The 17,573-nt window shown below is 36.7% G+C and overlaps 2 long non-coding RNA genes across 2 annotated transcripts; both read right to left on the bottom strand.

Annotated features, from left to right (window-relative positions):
• Positions 1–1,841: 1,841 nt before the first annotated feature.
• On the bottom strand, positions 1,842–7,917 carry LOC147557341 (uncharacterized). Its single transcript, XR_015233982.1, has 3 exons — positions 7,841–7,917; positions 7,720–7,757; positions 1,842–1,961 (listed from the first exon to the last, which is right to left on the bottom strand). It is a non-coding gene; the product is annotated as an uncharacterized LOC147557341 (long non-coding RNA).
• Positions 7,918–8,936: 1,019 nt separating this feature from the next.
• LOC147557342 (uncharacterized) lies at positions 8,937–13,323 on the bottom strand. Its single transcript, XR_015233981.1, has 5 exons — positions 11,866–13,323; positions 11,640–11,732; positions 11,448–11,497; positions 10,408–10,506; positions 8,937–9,098 (listed from the first exon to the last, which is right to left on the bottom strand). It is a non-coding gene; the product is annotated as an uncharacterized LOC147557342 (long non-coding RNA).
• Between the last annotated feature and the right edge of the window lie 4,250 nt (positions 13,324–17,573).

A 17,573-nucleotide genomic window follows, 5' to 3' on the forward strand; every position in this document is an offset into this window, starting at 1 on the left:
TTCAAATGTACAAACAAAAATATCATTTGAGTAAAGGACATCTAATAATGTAGCAGTGTAGGCTTTACAAACAATCAAAGATCCACGAAATGAGAACTTACCTATACTTATCCAAAGATGAAATTGGGCTGCCACATGTGCTTTTAGGATCTGAAAGGTAGAGTAATGAAAAGAAATGAAATGTAAGGTATCATGCAAGTAGGGAGGGTGGCCACTGTATTAACTTAACTCTGGTATCAGATGTTTAAGGAACTAGTAACGAACTCGCACTTAACCTACTCAGTTGACCCTTCAAGGCCGTTCCACTTTGATCTCCCACTTCGACTATTCCTCCCACAACCTACATAAATTTTCTAGGTGAGGCTTTGGTCGTTATAAGTTATAACAACTGTTAGGCAAAGAAATGTTTTAAGTTACTCACACCACTTTTCACCGGTCAACAACCTGATCCATCTCATCCATTTTTTTCTTCCCGCCATCAATAACCTCTTCACTAGACATTGCTGAAAAAATAAAATGTATTCCTAAAGCACAAAGCTTCCCTGAGAGCCAGGCTAGGGTACTCTATCTTAATTATAGTGAACACGACTTAACCAGAAAAGGGAAAAAAATTGATGACCTCTAGAGAGAAGCCAGTGAGCAGTTTCCTTCACCAAATCAAACCTAACCCTGGAAACTGCATTGAGTCTGATTCACTTAACTAAATCTATAAAACACATTAACTTTGTCACTAAATATGTCACCTAGGAGCAATTTCATCAGGCTTTATACATCTTTCACAAATCTGTGTTGCTCCACAAATGGATAACCAAGTTCAAGTAAGGATCAGGATACAATAGAACCAACACACTGGGCTTCTTATGAAAATGTTAAGAATATCAAATTAATATAAAAATTAGAGAAATGGCAAAAAAAGATATTAACCAGATCCTAAGTTCCTAATAATATTAATTGAAAAAGCCGGAATTAAATGTTTGAGGCAGTTACTTGAGATGTAAAGACATGACAGTGATAGATCAAATCTCACCTGATGCAATTGAAGGTAACTCTATTAACCTTTAATTGAAGAACTACATCTGAAGGTAAAGCTTGTTAAGCAGATATGACTTGCGTGCGTTCCAGAGAACTTCAAACACCAATGTAATTGAAGTAGAATAAACCATACCCCGCTTATGCTCTCATTTTCCCTGCAAACTCTTCCAACTGCTTACTTCGTCTGTTGGTGTTAATCTTATCTAGTTCTGGAAGTAATTATGTACAACGTGACAGTTATACTTTTCAGGTTCCCTGTATAGAAAGTGCATAATGTAGGAGTACGGGTTTTTCATATTTTTTCAATAGCGCAAGAATATGATTACATCGACAATGTCTAAAGAGATGAAGAAAGAACACCTTTGACCTAAAGGATGTGTGAACATTTGATTGTTAAAGCAACATCGGATATTAAGTTTGGTCTTATCCATGATAATCTACGTTCTTCACAAGCCAGAAATATTTTTTTAGAATGTCATGGTTGCACAAGGATTTTCATGGATTCTTGAACCTTCATTCGTCAACACACCACTTCACAATGTCAAAAGGGATCTCCTAGGCAGCTGGCAAGCATTGAAACTAAAACCTCTCTTTGAGTCCTAACAGTGTCTAGTTGTGATCACTAATGTGGATTAGAACCATTAGTGGTTAAAAAGACTGGCGTCTAATGGTGGTCTTTAATCTTACAGGACCTGTACATTCAAAAGGCCAAATTCATCCTGATTGAATAACATGACCCACACATTTAAAATGCCATTTATTAATTTCATGCCCTAAAGGCTGACGCTACTTATGACTTTGTTTCGTACGGTCATACCTATCCCATTGCTCCCTTTGTCCAGGAATCTCATGTAGTTCTCATAAATTGCTGATAAAAGCAATCTACTTCAAGCGAGTTACTCTTTTAAACCCTATAAACCTGCATTATCCTGTCATATACAATTTTCAATCATGAACAAAATCAATACTGGAACATTATAACAAAAGTAAGTAAAACGGAGAAAAAATCAAATTTATGGTTTTCAAGATGTTCAAACAAGTTTTTTTTTTAATATATATTTATTAATAATAATTGCTCAATTTGCTCTCGGGCGGAGATTTTCTCTCTCCTACTTTCTCTCTTCTCCGGCGCCACCTTTGGTGGAATATTTCCGCTAGATTAGGCAGTTTCATAACCGATTATAGGTAGTTATCCTACTTTTCCGATCAAATCTTGGCAGTTCTCCACCATTTATATTCCTCTTTTGCTCGATTTGGACTTTTACAAGTCTTAAATCTTCTCATCCACGCTCTATAGGGGCTTTTCATAGTCGAGATTTAGTCTCTTTGATCAGTATTTGTTTTTTAAAAGTATTTGCAATGGAGAATTCGGACAATCAATTCATAACTCAAATTGAATCTTTAACCACAGAAGAATTTATTCCTCCAACGGTGGAAGGAGGAGATGTTAGTGCCGGCGACTCAGACATCATCAAACAAGGAGTTATTTGGTTCCAAAGTCCGAGGAAAATAGATATAGGTCAAGCTATGTATCGTCTTTCTCGTATTATACATGGACCGAATAAATTCACAATATCGGAAGTACGGGACAATTTATTTCTTATCAAATTTCAGACGGCCTCGGAATTGGATATAGCGATCGAGAGTTCTCCATGGATCATTCAAGAAGAACTCATTGTTTTACAACAATGTGAACCGGCGATTTCCCCGACAGAACACTCTTTTGATTATGTGTGGTTTTGGATTCAACTCCATGGAATTCCTCCTAGTCATCTCAATTGTACTATTGTGAACCGTCTGGCAGGATCAATTGGTTCCTACATTCCAACCACTCCGGAAGATGCGACTAAATGGAGCCTGTTTGGTCGCGTTCGGGTTAATTTATGCATTAAACAGGCCCTTAAGCCTAGAGTGAATCTTAAACTTTCACAGTCTAAACTTATATCTATAGAAATTAGAGTGGAAAAACTCCCACGTTTTTGCATTTACTGTGGATTTGTAGGGCACAATATAAAATTCTGCCCTACTATGTTGGCTTTTGGAGACCTTCTCAAACAAAACCTACCGGATTCGGTTCGTTCTAGAATCCTAAAGGAAATGACTCCCAAATACCCTGAAACTTTCAAAGTTCCATTTTCCACTAGAAATCTTTTACATGAACTAGGATCATTTGGCCAAGAATTAATCCCAAAATTTAATGATTTGAATATTGAAGATGTTGGTGAGAATAGAGTGGAATCGGTGTGTGCTAAACACCCGAATATTCGCGCTAATTATGGTAATTTGATTTCTAGTCTTTTTCAGGCTAAAAGGAGTAAAGTCCAGACTGAAACGGGAATTACTTCTGTGATTTCCAATGTTCTTTATAAAGATTCTTTAACAACCTTGCAAGCGGGGCACATCGACATTCCATCTACAAGTGGATATTTGGATGAAGACATGCCATTGGCAGAAGTTCGAATTAGGAAACAAGTCAAAAAATCGTCTAAACATACTCCTCCTCAACCAGTTGAAGATAGGGCCACGGCAGCCCAAATGCCGCAGGAACCATGAATGTTCTGGCTTGGAATTGTCGGGGACTTGGGAACACCCCGACAAAAGATACATTGTCTCAGTTCCTCGGTGCTATTCGTCCCTCTTTAGTTTTCCTCTCTGAAACTAGATTTAATAACTATGAACCTTTGTACTTATTCACTAAATATAATCTTGTTAATTATTATGTTGTCCCCTCGGTCGGCCGGAGTGGAGGTTTACTCTTACATTGGTCTCCAGACTGGGACGTCTCAGTTAATTCCCACTCTTGTAATCTTATTCATCTTACTATTCTTACTCCTAACAACCCGATTCCTTGGGATATGTTATGTATTTACGGACCCCCTAGGGTCCAAGATAGATCCCCTTTTTGGAGATCGGTTTTAAATATTATTAATAATATCACTAATCCTTATTGTTGCATTGGGGATCTCAATGCAATTTCCTCTCGATCTGAAAAAAGTGGAGGCTCTACTAATATTTCATTTCTGTCTCAATTTCAGAATTTTATTCGAGATTCCAATCTCATCGATTTGGGCTACAACGGACCAGCTTCACTTGGACCAACAGCAAAACCATACATCACTTAACAAGAGAAAGATTAGATGGAGTTTTGTGTGATGCTAATTGGCTTCTTGAATTCCCGGAATCTGGATTGTTTCATTTGCCCAGATATAACAGCGACCACGCACCAATTTTACTAAAACTGAAGGTTCAGGGTCAAATTCTTCAAACAATCTCGAAATACGAACTCTTTTGGACAAAACACGAGGATTATGAAACTACTTTCCAACTGGAATGGGATAGAAGTGAAGGGAACTTTCCAAACAAATTACAATTTGTCAAAAACTCAATTCAAAGTTGGAGCAAAAGGGCTTTTGGTATTATCAAAACCAGATTAAAAATTCTTAGGAAAAGGTTGACTGATATTCAAGTTCTTACTCCAACTCAAGATTCACTTAATGTTGAAAGTACTATTCAAGAAGAAATTATTTTTCTGGAAGAGGTCCAAAGATCAAAAGCAGAACAAAGGTCTAGAGCAAACTGGGCTAAAAACGGAGATAGAAACACATCGGCATTTCATATTGCAGCCTCTATGAGAAAACAGAAAAATCAAATTAATAGTTTACTTTCAGAGAACGGTCAGACTTTGACAAATGAACAGGATATAGCAAAAGAACTTACGGGGTTTTTTCAGAACTTATTTCGGGCTGAACCTGTGGGTCAACCACCTATTGAGCTCTTAAATGCATATAAGGTAATATCGGCTACGGATCTGGACCACATCTCAAGGGTGCCTTCAAGCGAAGAAATTAGAGCAGTAGTGATGGAAACTGGATCGATCAAAAGCCCGGGGCCAGATGGACTACCAAATTTCATTTTTCAAAAACATTGGGACATTATTGGAACCGAACTTACCTCTTACATCCAATCGGCATTCCAATCAGGTTCAATCGATCCGTCTCTCAATCTCACTACTTTAGCTTTGATTCCTAAGTGTCGACACCCGAGTTTAGCCTCTGATTATAGACCAATATCCCTTTGCAACTCAATTTATAAGTTCATCACTAAAATAATTGCAAATAGAATTCGGCCTTGTCTCGAGGACTCTATCATGTGGACACAAAATGCTTTTGTTCCTAATAGACAAATTATGGACAACATTATTGTGACCCAAGAACTCTTGCATTCTATGAACAATTCGAGAGCAAAGAATGGTACTTTTGCACTTAAGATGGATATGGCCAAGGCTTATGATAGGGTAAATTGGGACTTTCTTAAATCAGTCCTTATTAGTACTGGGATCACTGGCCGTATCCTAAGTTTAATCATGTCTTGTGTAACCACATCTAGATTCAGGATCAAGTTAAATGGTAATTTAGTGGGGGATTTTCAGGCCACTAGAGGCCTGAGGCAGGGTTGCCCTCTGTCCCCCTACCTTTTTATCCTAACCTCCCAATCACTCTCCCTCCTTATTTCTCATTATGAAAATCAAAACCAACTTACAGGGTATAAGATTAATCAGTCCAGCCCAAGCATTACACATTTGCTTTTTGCTGATGACCTGATAATCTTTGGGAAAGCTACTGAGCATAATCTAGATACTATTATATACATGATGAATGAATATGCAGACTTTTCAGGGCAGAAAGTAAACTTCAACAAATCTTCTTTGTACTTCAGTAGGGGAGTGCCTGAATCAACGAAATCCTCATTCGTCTCTCTTTTTAATGCTCCAATCATGACCGACCAAGCTAAGTATCTGGGAGCTCTCATTCTCAAGCTGGGCAATCGCATCAAAAGTCATCAATGGTTAGTGGAAAAATTTAACAAACACTTATCTGGTTGGAAACAAAAACTAATCTCCCAAACAGGTAGAACAGTTCTTATCAAATCTGTATTAGCTTCATTTTGCACTTATCCATTTAGCTATCAAATGATTCCTCATAATACTATCAAAAAGCTTGAAATAGCTGAGAAAAGTTTCTGGTAGGATCACAATCAAAATAGCAGTAAAATGCACTTTATCAAGTGGGAGATTATATGTTCTCCCAAGAACCATGGGGGATTAGGCATTAGAAACCTCAAACTGGTTAATGAGGCTTTAATTGCTAAAATGACTTGGCGTCTCCTAACCAATTCTAATGCAGTGTGGGTGAGACTCTTAAACTCTAAGTACTTTAAAAATGATGACTTTTGGTCCTCCGAGACACCTAGTTCTACTTCTCCCTTCTGGCAGTCGATCATGAAAACAAAATGCACAATGAGAAACAACATTTTATGGATCATTGGAAATGGTACTACTGTCAAGATTAGAACCGACCCTTGGCTGCCCCATCTCTCAAACAAAGTACCTAGTTTTAGAGAAGAACTCCCTAATAACATATTTTGGGTCTCTGATTTAATGATACAGGGGGAAAATAATTGGAATTTAGATCTCATTAACAGATATTTCGATCAATTAAGTGTGCAGGCCATCACAGAGATCTCTATTCCACATAATAACAGAAGTGATAAGCTAGTATGGTGTCCAACAGAGAGTGGGAGATTTAATACAAAATCCTACTACACAGAACACAGATCTTTCCCCATTCTTAGTGATGATGCTCATAACTTTCCTTGGAAGACTTTTTGGAATATTAAAGGCATGCAACCGAAGATTCAACAATTTATTTGGAAATTGATTCACGATGGAGTGGCTACATTACATAATATAGGTAAAAGAATCCAAGAAGTACCTCAAGTCTGTATTTTATGCGATTTGAATGAATCAGAAACGGTGGATCATCTCTTCTGTTATTGCCCGAAGTTCAAAGAGCTATTACAACTCACGGCCAATACTCACCTACAACAGATGAACCAAGGATTATTTTCAAATCTAAAATCTCTTCTTCAACAGAAAGAAAAGGAAAAAGAATGGTTCATCTTTACTCATCTGTTATGGGAGTGGTGGAAGACTCGAAACGAAACCCATTTTCACCAAAAACCTCCAGATCTCGAACGATGTTGGTGGAATACAAGAGAATCTCTAAGGTACGCACCCCCTTTACTCACCTCTTCTTCTTCGTTTCTTACTCATGATGCAGATAACTGGATTCCACCACAAATGGGTCAAATAAAGATCAACTGTGATGGTTCTTACTCCGAAAATAGGGCTTCAGCAGCAGCGGTTGCTCGTGATTTTAATGGAGTGATCGTGGGTTCGAAGAACTTACATTTCAGACCACGTTCGCCATTACACAGCGAATTTCTAGGGTTTTGGCTGGGATGCGACCTAGCTGAGGAGATGGGTTTGAGAGACTTTATATTAGAGGGAGACAGTAGGGTTTTGGTAGATATGTTATCCACCGTAGATGCTGATATCCCGTGGAGATTGATGGATGAGATCGAGAGTCTTCGTGGGAGGCTGGCAAGTCGACACGTTACCATACTCTTTACCCCTAGGAATTGCAATTGGGTAGCCCATAATTTGGCTATGGCCGCATTCACCCCCTAAAGTGGAGTGATTATTGGTTTAGTCCTTCTCTGTTAACTCTCATAAGTTTATGCTTACTCGTTTTGTTGTAAACTTATGTTATTTTAATGAGATTTATTTCCCCTCAAAAAAAAAAAGATGTTCAAACAAGGACAAAATATATATAGGTTTAAACATACCTGGGTTCCTTTGGTTGAAAATCCAAATATGTTGAAAACTAAGTCCAAAACACCAAAAACAAGATTATCTTTTATGTTTTACCATATAAAAATGAGGTAGAATAGAGCTTTGTCTTCTTACCTCCGGTATGAGCTCCTAACAAGCATATTGTGGGCCTGAGCTAAAGAAAACAACCAAATATTAAAGGTGAAGTGAAAAACTTTTTAGTAAAATTATCTTATTACCCAAAATAAAAAAAACAGATGACCATATTAAACAAAATTTCAATACTAAAATAGAGGATATGCTATTATGTGTTTATCCCTCAGACAACAATGATCTGACCCAAGTTGATCGGTGAGCGATGTAACTCAAATGAAATATTTGAATCACCGACATAGCTAAAAAGGAGAGATCTCGCCTTTCTTTTGTTGAAACTTTGAATGGATATATTAAGAAAAATGTATGTACAAGGCAAAAAGGGCAGGAACTATGGAATCTCTCACGATATCCAAGCCTCCCATGGAACAACTACATCCAAAATATTTACATTTTTAAAACCTTCTAATTTCCTAATCCAAGAATATAATGTTCCCTTGATATCTTCAATGTCTACATTACTTGTGATGTTCTTTCCGATTAAAATGTAAATTTTGTTTTAAAAGCAGCTTGAGCTTCCAAATAAATCAGAAGCCAAAGTAGTTAATAAGCCTTTTAAATACCATAACATTCGAAATTATGTGGCAAAAGATTGGGCGGTCTTAACTTTTTCCTCTTCTTCTATTTTTTTACTTTTCTTCGATCAATTTAGCTTGAAGCATCATTTGGACAAGTTGTAAAGACTAAAGAGGATGTTATTAAATATCCAACTGCACAATGAAAAAAAAGCATGACCTCAACCTTAGTCATATAATATTACCGAAGAGACCAAGTATAGATCTTAACACTCAATGTCCAGATACACCTGCCATATATGTTGGCCTTCGTCGCGAACAGATTCATGCACTACTTTTTTGCTCAAGAGACTGAAACTTAACAAGGATAAGAAACCACAACTAAATCGAAACTCAACACAATTCATGAACCTAGAAGACGGGAATGTTGTATGATTAAACTGCACTTGCTCTGATGGAACATAAGCAGTGAAGAGAAAACACGAATGGAACTGCAGGGTTTTAAAAACTCAAAATGTTTCAAAATGCATATGCAAGGATTGAAGAAAGAAAACATTAATTACCTTAAGAGTTAATTTTTGGATTATTCCTTCGACTTACTACGAGTATAACAATACTACTTGATCCTCCAAAATCATCATACATTTATACTTGTACTTTCTAACATCAGTTTCTTAGAAGCTCCACCTTTTTCTGTATAGAAGTCTTCCTCATTGGGTTTTAATCTAAGAAAACATGCAAATGTATAAATATGGTATAATGGATTAATCATGCTAGAGCTCAGATCAAAATTTCAAGATGAACATTCTAAACAAAATAAATGCATACATTTGAATATGTTCACTTCTATATTCCGATGCAAAGAACCTTTATGAATCTATAATCATCTTTCTTCCAACTTGTCCCACTAGAAAATTCTAAGGAAACTTTTAATGAACCTACAAAACAAGGATTTAACATAACGGTTTTTTGTTCTCTCCAAAGTGAAAAAATATCGACCAACAAAGGGCGCCAAAAGAGAGGTAGAGTCAGTCACACACTTCTCTAGGTGTGGCGCCTAGGGCTATGGTTGTACTGCTATAATGCACTAGGTGCGCTCTAGTATCATATGTACATCTACCTCTATTCATCCCAACTTGCTCCCATAAGTAAGAAAGCACAAGCGCTTCACACTATGATTTGTCACCTAGTTGGAACACTCTGGATTCCAAATGTTCAACGTTCAAACCAAAGAGATGTTTTCGGAAGTTAGTTAAGAATGTGGGTAGCGGCGCCAAAATGTCTATCATCAAAATACGGGTAATTCTCAAACCAGACTACCAAATTAATTACGTGGCAATAGTTTTCTCCTCTGGCCCTATCACCCAAAATTATGGCTAATTCTCAAGAACAGCTGCCTATTACTAGTGAAGAAAAAAAATATCACGTAATGATTAAAAATCATAAAAAAGCTACCTGACAAAACGAAGTGTAAAGCTTAGGCACGTGTGAATTCACTAATGTGAAGATTGAAAGTTAAACCCTTAAAAAATGTAAAATATAAGGATATAAATACAAAGTATGCCATCGTAACTCGTAAGTGAGTCTGAATAAAATGAGCTCCTATACGCAAATCCAAGACTGCGCTATGGCGGCATGCTAAAACCTCATTATCTACATTATAAACTATATAACATGACTAAATCGACTTGCACAAAGATTAATACTCATAGGAATTTTTTGTGATAATGTCCTGGGTCGAAAACAGTGGGTTTATCATGTTGATCCTTGGAAGAACATACAAATTAATTAATATACCTAAATAATGTGTGCTTAACCTAAGCCTGTTAAAGGTAAAACAGGAGCTTGTTTTTGACCTTTGTAATGACGTGCCCACAAGATAGAAGCATCTGGTAGGCCTCAGCTAACGAAACAACAAAGCATTAGCAATGGAGAAAACAAAAACATCAAGATTGGAATTCATAAGCAAGCACTATGACAGAGATGTTCAGGCAAACTTAGAACTTACTACCATAAACAGTTTAAGGAACTTACCCCTTCCGAACAGATTCATCATCGTTGCATTATCATCAATAATGTTTGTACTATCATATTCTAGAACACTTGGTCTCTTGGATAAAAAATGTGTAATTCCTGAAAAAATGCCCAACACGCTGGTGAGTCAGTTGATGACATGTAGACAAAATTGGATAATATCATTAGAAACCACAATGAAGCAACAATGACAACATCAGATGTATCAACATATATAAATGTCAGAAGGTTGCTTACAAAATTCAAATAGTACATCGACATTAAATTGTATGACTTCCAACAAGAACTGCCCTATTATGCAAAATTGAGTTACAATTCAGTGGAAATAACGCAGTCAGAACAGTTTAAATGATTACTTGATACCCATCTTCTTAAAGGGATTTTAACATTTGAGGAAGTTTGCTTTGGTAAGGTGAAATGAGGTGGCACCGTGGCAGCCCTATTATGCAAAATTGAGTTACAATTCAGCGGAAATAACACAGTCAGAACAGTTCAAATGATTACTTGATACCCATGTTCTTAAAGGGATTTTAATAATTGAGGAAGTTTGCTTTGGTAAGGTGAAATGAGGTGGCACCGTGGCAGCCCAAACGTGTACCCGTGTTTAAAAGCTTACAAGCTTGCACACCTTAAAAACTCATTTATTTTTTAGTTACCTTCTCTCAGTAGCTTTCAGGTGCTAAACAAACAACTACCAATCTTCATCTGCATCCATAGTATTAGGATTTCAGACATTCACTAGATACTTTTAACTGTTATTCAATTTATTAGCTCATGGACTTCGCTAACTAGCTCATATTTGTTGTTTGTTTAAATGATTTCAGACCTATCTTCATCTGCAAAAGTCACTTCCACAAACACAATACCAAATTGCATTTTTCAGGAGCCTCAAGTTCATCATACGTATGGAATATAAATCTTTTGAACATGAATGAAATCCATAGTAGGATAAGGTTCAGATTAACACAACAAATTATAAACATTATACCCAAACATTCTGATAATAGTTGTTAAAGCACAAAACAAAGAGCTGATTTAACCTGTTGACGAATATTTAAACTTCTCCTCAATGATGACCATTACTTAATCGCTGCAAACAGTTATCATCAGTTATCAAACCATCTGCCTCAATACATAAACCAAAGCCATTAAAGAAAACATGGTATTTTGAAGCAGGGAGGAACACTTTTACTGAAATGCTTAACCCCCTATTAGCAAAATTATTTTCTTACCTACAAAAATGAACCACAACAAACAACCATCTCAAAAGAAGTCTGATTCTAGAATAGTCTGCTATGATGCGTTCATCAAAGTCTCATATTTTCCTGCAGCAAGATGAAATCATGGAAGTCCGAAAATCCAAGGTCTCCATATACGTGCGACCCCGAAAAATAAAAATCCACAAAGAACATATTGAAAGAGACCTAATCAACTTGAGAAAAGGAATGAAATACAAACCCTAACATATAAAATAAGGTTAAGATGGAGAATAAGCCCAGTTCCAAGCTTCATACGCTTCATCCTGAAGCCAAGTCTCTCACCCCTACTTCCTTAACATAAATGATACGACAACCCCTACTTCCACGATTGATTAAAGAACCAATGGTTCTGCATAGAAATTTGAGCAGCGCGATTCCTCGACAAAGCAACCACAAGAACAAGGATTGATCGAAGAATTTGCTTACGGAAAGGCATCAAGTTACATTGAAAAGCAAGTAACAGGAAAGTATAGATTTCTTCGGCAGGACACAATTTTTACAGGAAAGTTCTATGCAGAACCACCCTCATATTTACTATTGCTAAGATGAAATTTGAACAAGAAAACGATATGTTGAAAGCATAAAACTTCGAACGAGCAAGTGACAGATTATAATTCATAATTGAATTTGAAGAGGAAAAAAGTGTAAGTTCTTCTCGAAAACCAAAGAAAATTGTCATAATCCAGCAGTCTGGCAGCCAACCTCGTGCATTTAATTCTACAAACAATAAATAGTGCGAAAAAAGATGGAAATAACAAACATTGGAAGAACGAGTTAAATAAAAGATCATCATTGAACATAGATACGGGAAGAGGGATCGGATCTTCTGGTAAAGTTGGAAATTACTACTATAAACAATTCAAGGGATCTTCAGATAAACTCATTTTCTGATCGAACTATATTTGATAATATGATAACAATTATTTGATCGTGATTCAAAAATTCATAATTAGGCAAAATGTTCGTTTTGTTCTCTCCCGTTATCAAACTCAATTTTCACGGTCTTGAGGCACAATGGTAATTTTAATCTCTAAATAGAAACACACATAATTAGGCAATAAGAACCCTACAGTAACAATCAGAAAAAAAATATGCATGTTTGAGGCTTAACCTGATAGGCAGAAACTACACATTGTGAACTATCATTTAATGATGGAATTGGCATGACAAACTACATGAACAAACGATATTAAGTAGATGAGGCCTGAGAATATAATGTTCTTGAAAATATAATGCAGGATAGACGGAATTTATAGAGGTATATACCTCCTAAAATCTAATAGTTCTTACCGATTGGGCATTGAAAAACGTTATCCACGCCTGCACAATTATGAATATCGAAAGTGAGAAGTGGAAGAATAAAAGCAAGTCACTACAATCTTGAAATATCAACAAACAATTCCAATATCAATTGCAACAAATATGATAATATGGAGTAAGAGAATAATTCCACAGTTATGAATATACAATATTCAACTTGCGAAGGAGCACTCTTCACAAGCAATCCTATAAGGAAATGAAATCACGAAAGTCAGAAAATCCAAGGTCTCCATGTACGTGCAGCCCAAAGAAGATAGTGAAAGAGACCTGATCAACTTGAGATGAGGAATGAAATACAAACCTTAACATTGATAAAGTGAGAACATAAATGCAGAGTATTCGGTCATAACTCATAAGTGAGTTTTGAATAAAATGAGTTCAAATATGACGGCACGACGCAACCTGATCATCTACATTATAAACCACATAAGATGGGTCAACAACAATCTAAAACTTTAAGGAAGTTGAAAATCCAACTTGGTTAGGTTTATCATGGTTTGATCGTTTGAGGAACACACATGATTTAATTAATGTTCTTAAATATTGCGCCATAACTTAGAATTGAAAATGCTAAAACAGGAACTTGGTTTTTACATCTGTTATGAGGTCCCTTCCCTATAATGCAGCTCCTCGGCCTCATCTCTTATGAGGTCCCCTATAAAACAACATAAAGATTGGAGCTCATAACGAGCCACCAACAAACGCAGCCATAAAACTACGGCATACATGAATTCAGTCAAATTGAAAACACTCAAATTAATGTATCAATTTTCTGTTTCAACCCTTTTCTCCTTGTCATTTGAAAAGTGAGCATCGAATTACTTAATCTATTTTACCACTTTCTCCTTCGAAAACACAGACCATGACTTATAGTGCTATGAGCTCCCAAGAAGCATCTCGTAGACATGAGTTGACAAAAACAATTAGAGCGAAGAGAAACATCAATTACCTGAGTACATAATTTTTGGAAAACTGAAAATGTTTTGACATGAACGAAACTGTAGGATTCGGAAAACTAGAATTTTTATGGCCATATACAAGGATAAGAGAACGAAAACATTCACATTCTGAGAAGTTGATGTCTTGATTGTTCCTCCTAACTACTAAAGAGTATAACGGTGGCCGGGCCTGATGGTTACTTGATCCTCCCAAACCCGTTGTACTTTCTGACATCAACTTCTTAGAAGATTAAAATCACATTTAAGAACACGTTTTTAGCATAAATTAACTTCCTTAAGACAGAGATCAAGCCTAGATTCAAGCTTCATAAACTTCATCTTTAAGCCTCTTGTTTCTCACCAAGACTTCCTTAACATAAATGAAACAAAAACTCTTCTTCCACGATTGGTCAAACTTTTCCCTTATTTTAGCAGACTAGTTGCAAGAAAACTGATGGTTTTGCATAGAAATTTGAGCAGCATAATTCTTAGAACAAGCAACCTACATCGACGACGCCCATTCATTTCCAACACAACCATTTCTCTCACTTACATTAAACACCCAATCCTTTGGAACCTTCTTCATGGAGGCGAAGCTCTGATTTGGTAAACGGCAATTGTGACTCATATTGCATAAATATGAATTTACTTCCTCATAATCTCACAATATAGAAGCCTCTGTAAAGCTAAACTTCCCATCTCTGTCCCAGGAGAGTGCAATTGTGCAGTAGGATATCCTCACCAATACCCACATCTTCTGCTCCACAATTATTTCCTTATTAATTGCTGTTGCATACAAGATGAGACATTTTTATGGTCAACAGTCATCAGGAAAGCTGCAAAACAAAAAGATAAAGAGAAAAATTCAAGCTAGTAGAATATCGTGAGAAAATTCTGAAGTTTGCATGTAATTGTTGCCTCCTCATCTTGCTTCTTCTTTTCGTAACTACATTTAATGAAGTTCCCAAAGTGTATCCTTTATCTAAAACTGAATGTCAAACTTAATCACTAAACATATTGTTAGAGCTCAGCTTTTCTTGTCCTCTTAATCCATACTACTTCATCCATCTATTTCTTGTCGAACTTAATCTTTCTCGGTTTCTACTTCTCATCAAAGCTCCTCTTTCGCTTGATCCTTTCCTTTAAATCTCTCTCAATAACATTTATTTTGTTCCTCCCACTTACCAAAACGTGGTCCTTTCTGCTTTGGAGAGCACTGACATTAAGATCGTTAATGCAAAAGCTGAAAGAACACTCTGAGTTGTCACGTACCTGGTAGATACTGTTTTCCAAGTGTTTAACTATCCACCCAATGAGATCTCGCAAGCAAAGAGATCAAATAAATAAGGATGCATGAATCAATTTTCTTGGCAGGTTGCTTGTGATTATCCATGACATGACATTTCAGTACGAGTAATGCTGCTACCATTATTAGACCCTGGACATATATGTACTACAACAAGGGCAAAGTTACGTTTTAATGTAAATATAAATCTTTTTAACATTCCTTCCAGTAACTTGCAAGATTCAGAGCATCTTGGGCCTGTAAACAATAAGAAAGAAGAAATTGGATTACAATGTGTAAAAGTGCCAGCATGTAAAAGAAATTAGATAACATTAGCAACCACAATGAACCAAGGAGATCACAACTTGGTATATGATAAAAATAATTAGATGTCAGAAGCAACAATAGGAAGACATTATACCACAGTTTTTAGTTTTCCAGCAAGAACGGGCCTATTACATGTCTGTAATCCTTTAGTTTTCGTAAAAAACATTTCATATGATATAGTTGAATATAACTTAAAAGGTTACAAGATAAATATGAGTTTATTACCTTTCAAAGTTACGTGCTCGTTACAAACATCTCGTAGTCCTCATTTGACAAGAACAAAATATTTGCACCAATGGCAACTATGATTTTCATATTTATTCAGAATGTTCTTACAATTACATCGCATGAGGACATACTAAAGAAACTCAACAGAAGTGAAGTGCTTCGTTGAGTTATATGAGTTGATACCAAAGCATAGTTGCCATTGGTGCAAAATGAGAAAAGAAGTTAAACACCCTAAATTAACCAGTAGCTGCAAAATCCATGAGTACTTTACGAAGTTTGATAGTCCATATACGAAATTTGTATGTGTTACTATGATGTTCCAGGAATAAGTTCTCACTTAGAAGCTGGGCATGGAAATACAAAATCTCACATTGACACATAAGAGGAAATTAATTGGTGTAATATTCAAAGTTCAAACTCGACCAAATATAAGAACAAGTAAAGCATTATTCACACAATCACCTTATGTTATCTGTTGTTTTTTCCAAGCAATGCATTTATGACAAGACCTTTGCATTAGTTTACGATGTGAGGCTGACTCCATTTGGCATGATGTATGACACTATTACATCTTTCAGACACGGTACCCTCCCATGCACGAGCCACGAGCATACAAATATCAACAGCCAAAAGAATGACGACTATATTTTTTCTTATACTAGAGGTCTTAACAAAACTTACACTGACTTAGAGCCCCTAAAACAGCAACACCCTCATATTCCAACAATCTGGTCAGCCATGTAGGGGATCGTACTAGGGTATCTCATACACCTAATTGTCTAGTGTTGGTAGCGGAATCTCAAACATCATATGTTTAACACTAGTTTCCAGGATCTATACATGAACATACCAATGAACTAGATTGGAAAGATGATTACCTCTTAATCGCTTTCTCACGAACTAAATCCCGACCAGTATTCGGAAGATAAGAGCTCCAAGTGTAGCTCCTCTACTTGAGACACCGAGTAATGACTTGAACTCCCTCCTTTCAGTCAGCTAGGACCTTCTTGAAGGTTGAGATGAAGAACTCCTTATTCTTGACTAGATACTTGAGAAAACTCCTTTTCTCTCTCTCTCTCTGAGATGTATATTCTGAAACTCTTTCAGACACTCAAAAAAGATCTCACAAACTTGTGTGTCAGTTGTCTTTTTCTTTAGGTTGTATAATTAGGTATATATAGAAATCCCTAGAAGAGGTATTAGACTCAAACTAGGATTCCATAAACCTAATTATTAGGCAACACCCAAAATACCCTCCATTGGGTCACTTAAGGTGGCCGGCCAACATAGCCCTTTATGGGCTTCCTTGGCCGGCCCACATAGGGCCTAGCCGGCCATCACATGGCCGGCCCTATTGCCTAGGTCGGCCATCACATGGCCGGCCTCCCTAAAGCCATTCCGGGCCTCCCTTTTGGGCCCGGACATGTTTATCTCTTCGGACTTCTCCGAATCTTTCAGACTTACCAATAATGGATCCAATCCACTTATTTGCCATTATCCATCTAGTCAATTCTCTCCGTTCAAATCACTACTCTGTTGTGTAACCCTTGTAGGATCCGGTCTATGTTAGCCGCGAATCAACTCTTGATTCGACGATCGTAGTTGGCTTCTAGCTAAGCATTACGACCCCTAATTGGACCGGACTAATGATCTTCCGAGTAAGGTCATTAAGATCCTATTAGCCAAATTGTAGCATTGCATCCTTGGTCGAAGGACACTCCTTCGGAATGACTTTAGGCATTATATCCTTAAGCCAACCTCGTGCATTCATTCTACAACAATAAATTAGACGAGGAGAAGTGAAAAGCA

Source organism: Eschscholzia californica, unplaced genomic scaffold (assembly GCF_041429995.1).
Source record: "Eschscholzia californica isolate CP2 unplaced genomic scaffold, dmEscCali1.0.p SCAF_2, whole genome shotgun sequence".
In the NCBI taxonomy this organism is placed as follows: Eukaryota; Viridiplantae; Streptophyta; class Magnoliopsida; order Ranunculales; family Papaveraceae; genus Eschscholzia; species Eschscholzia californica.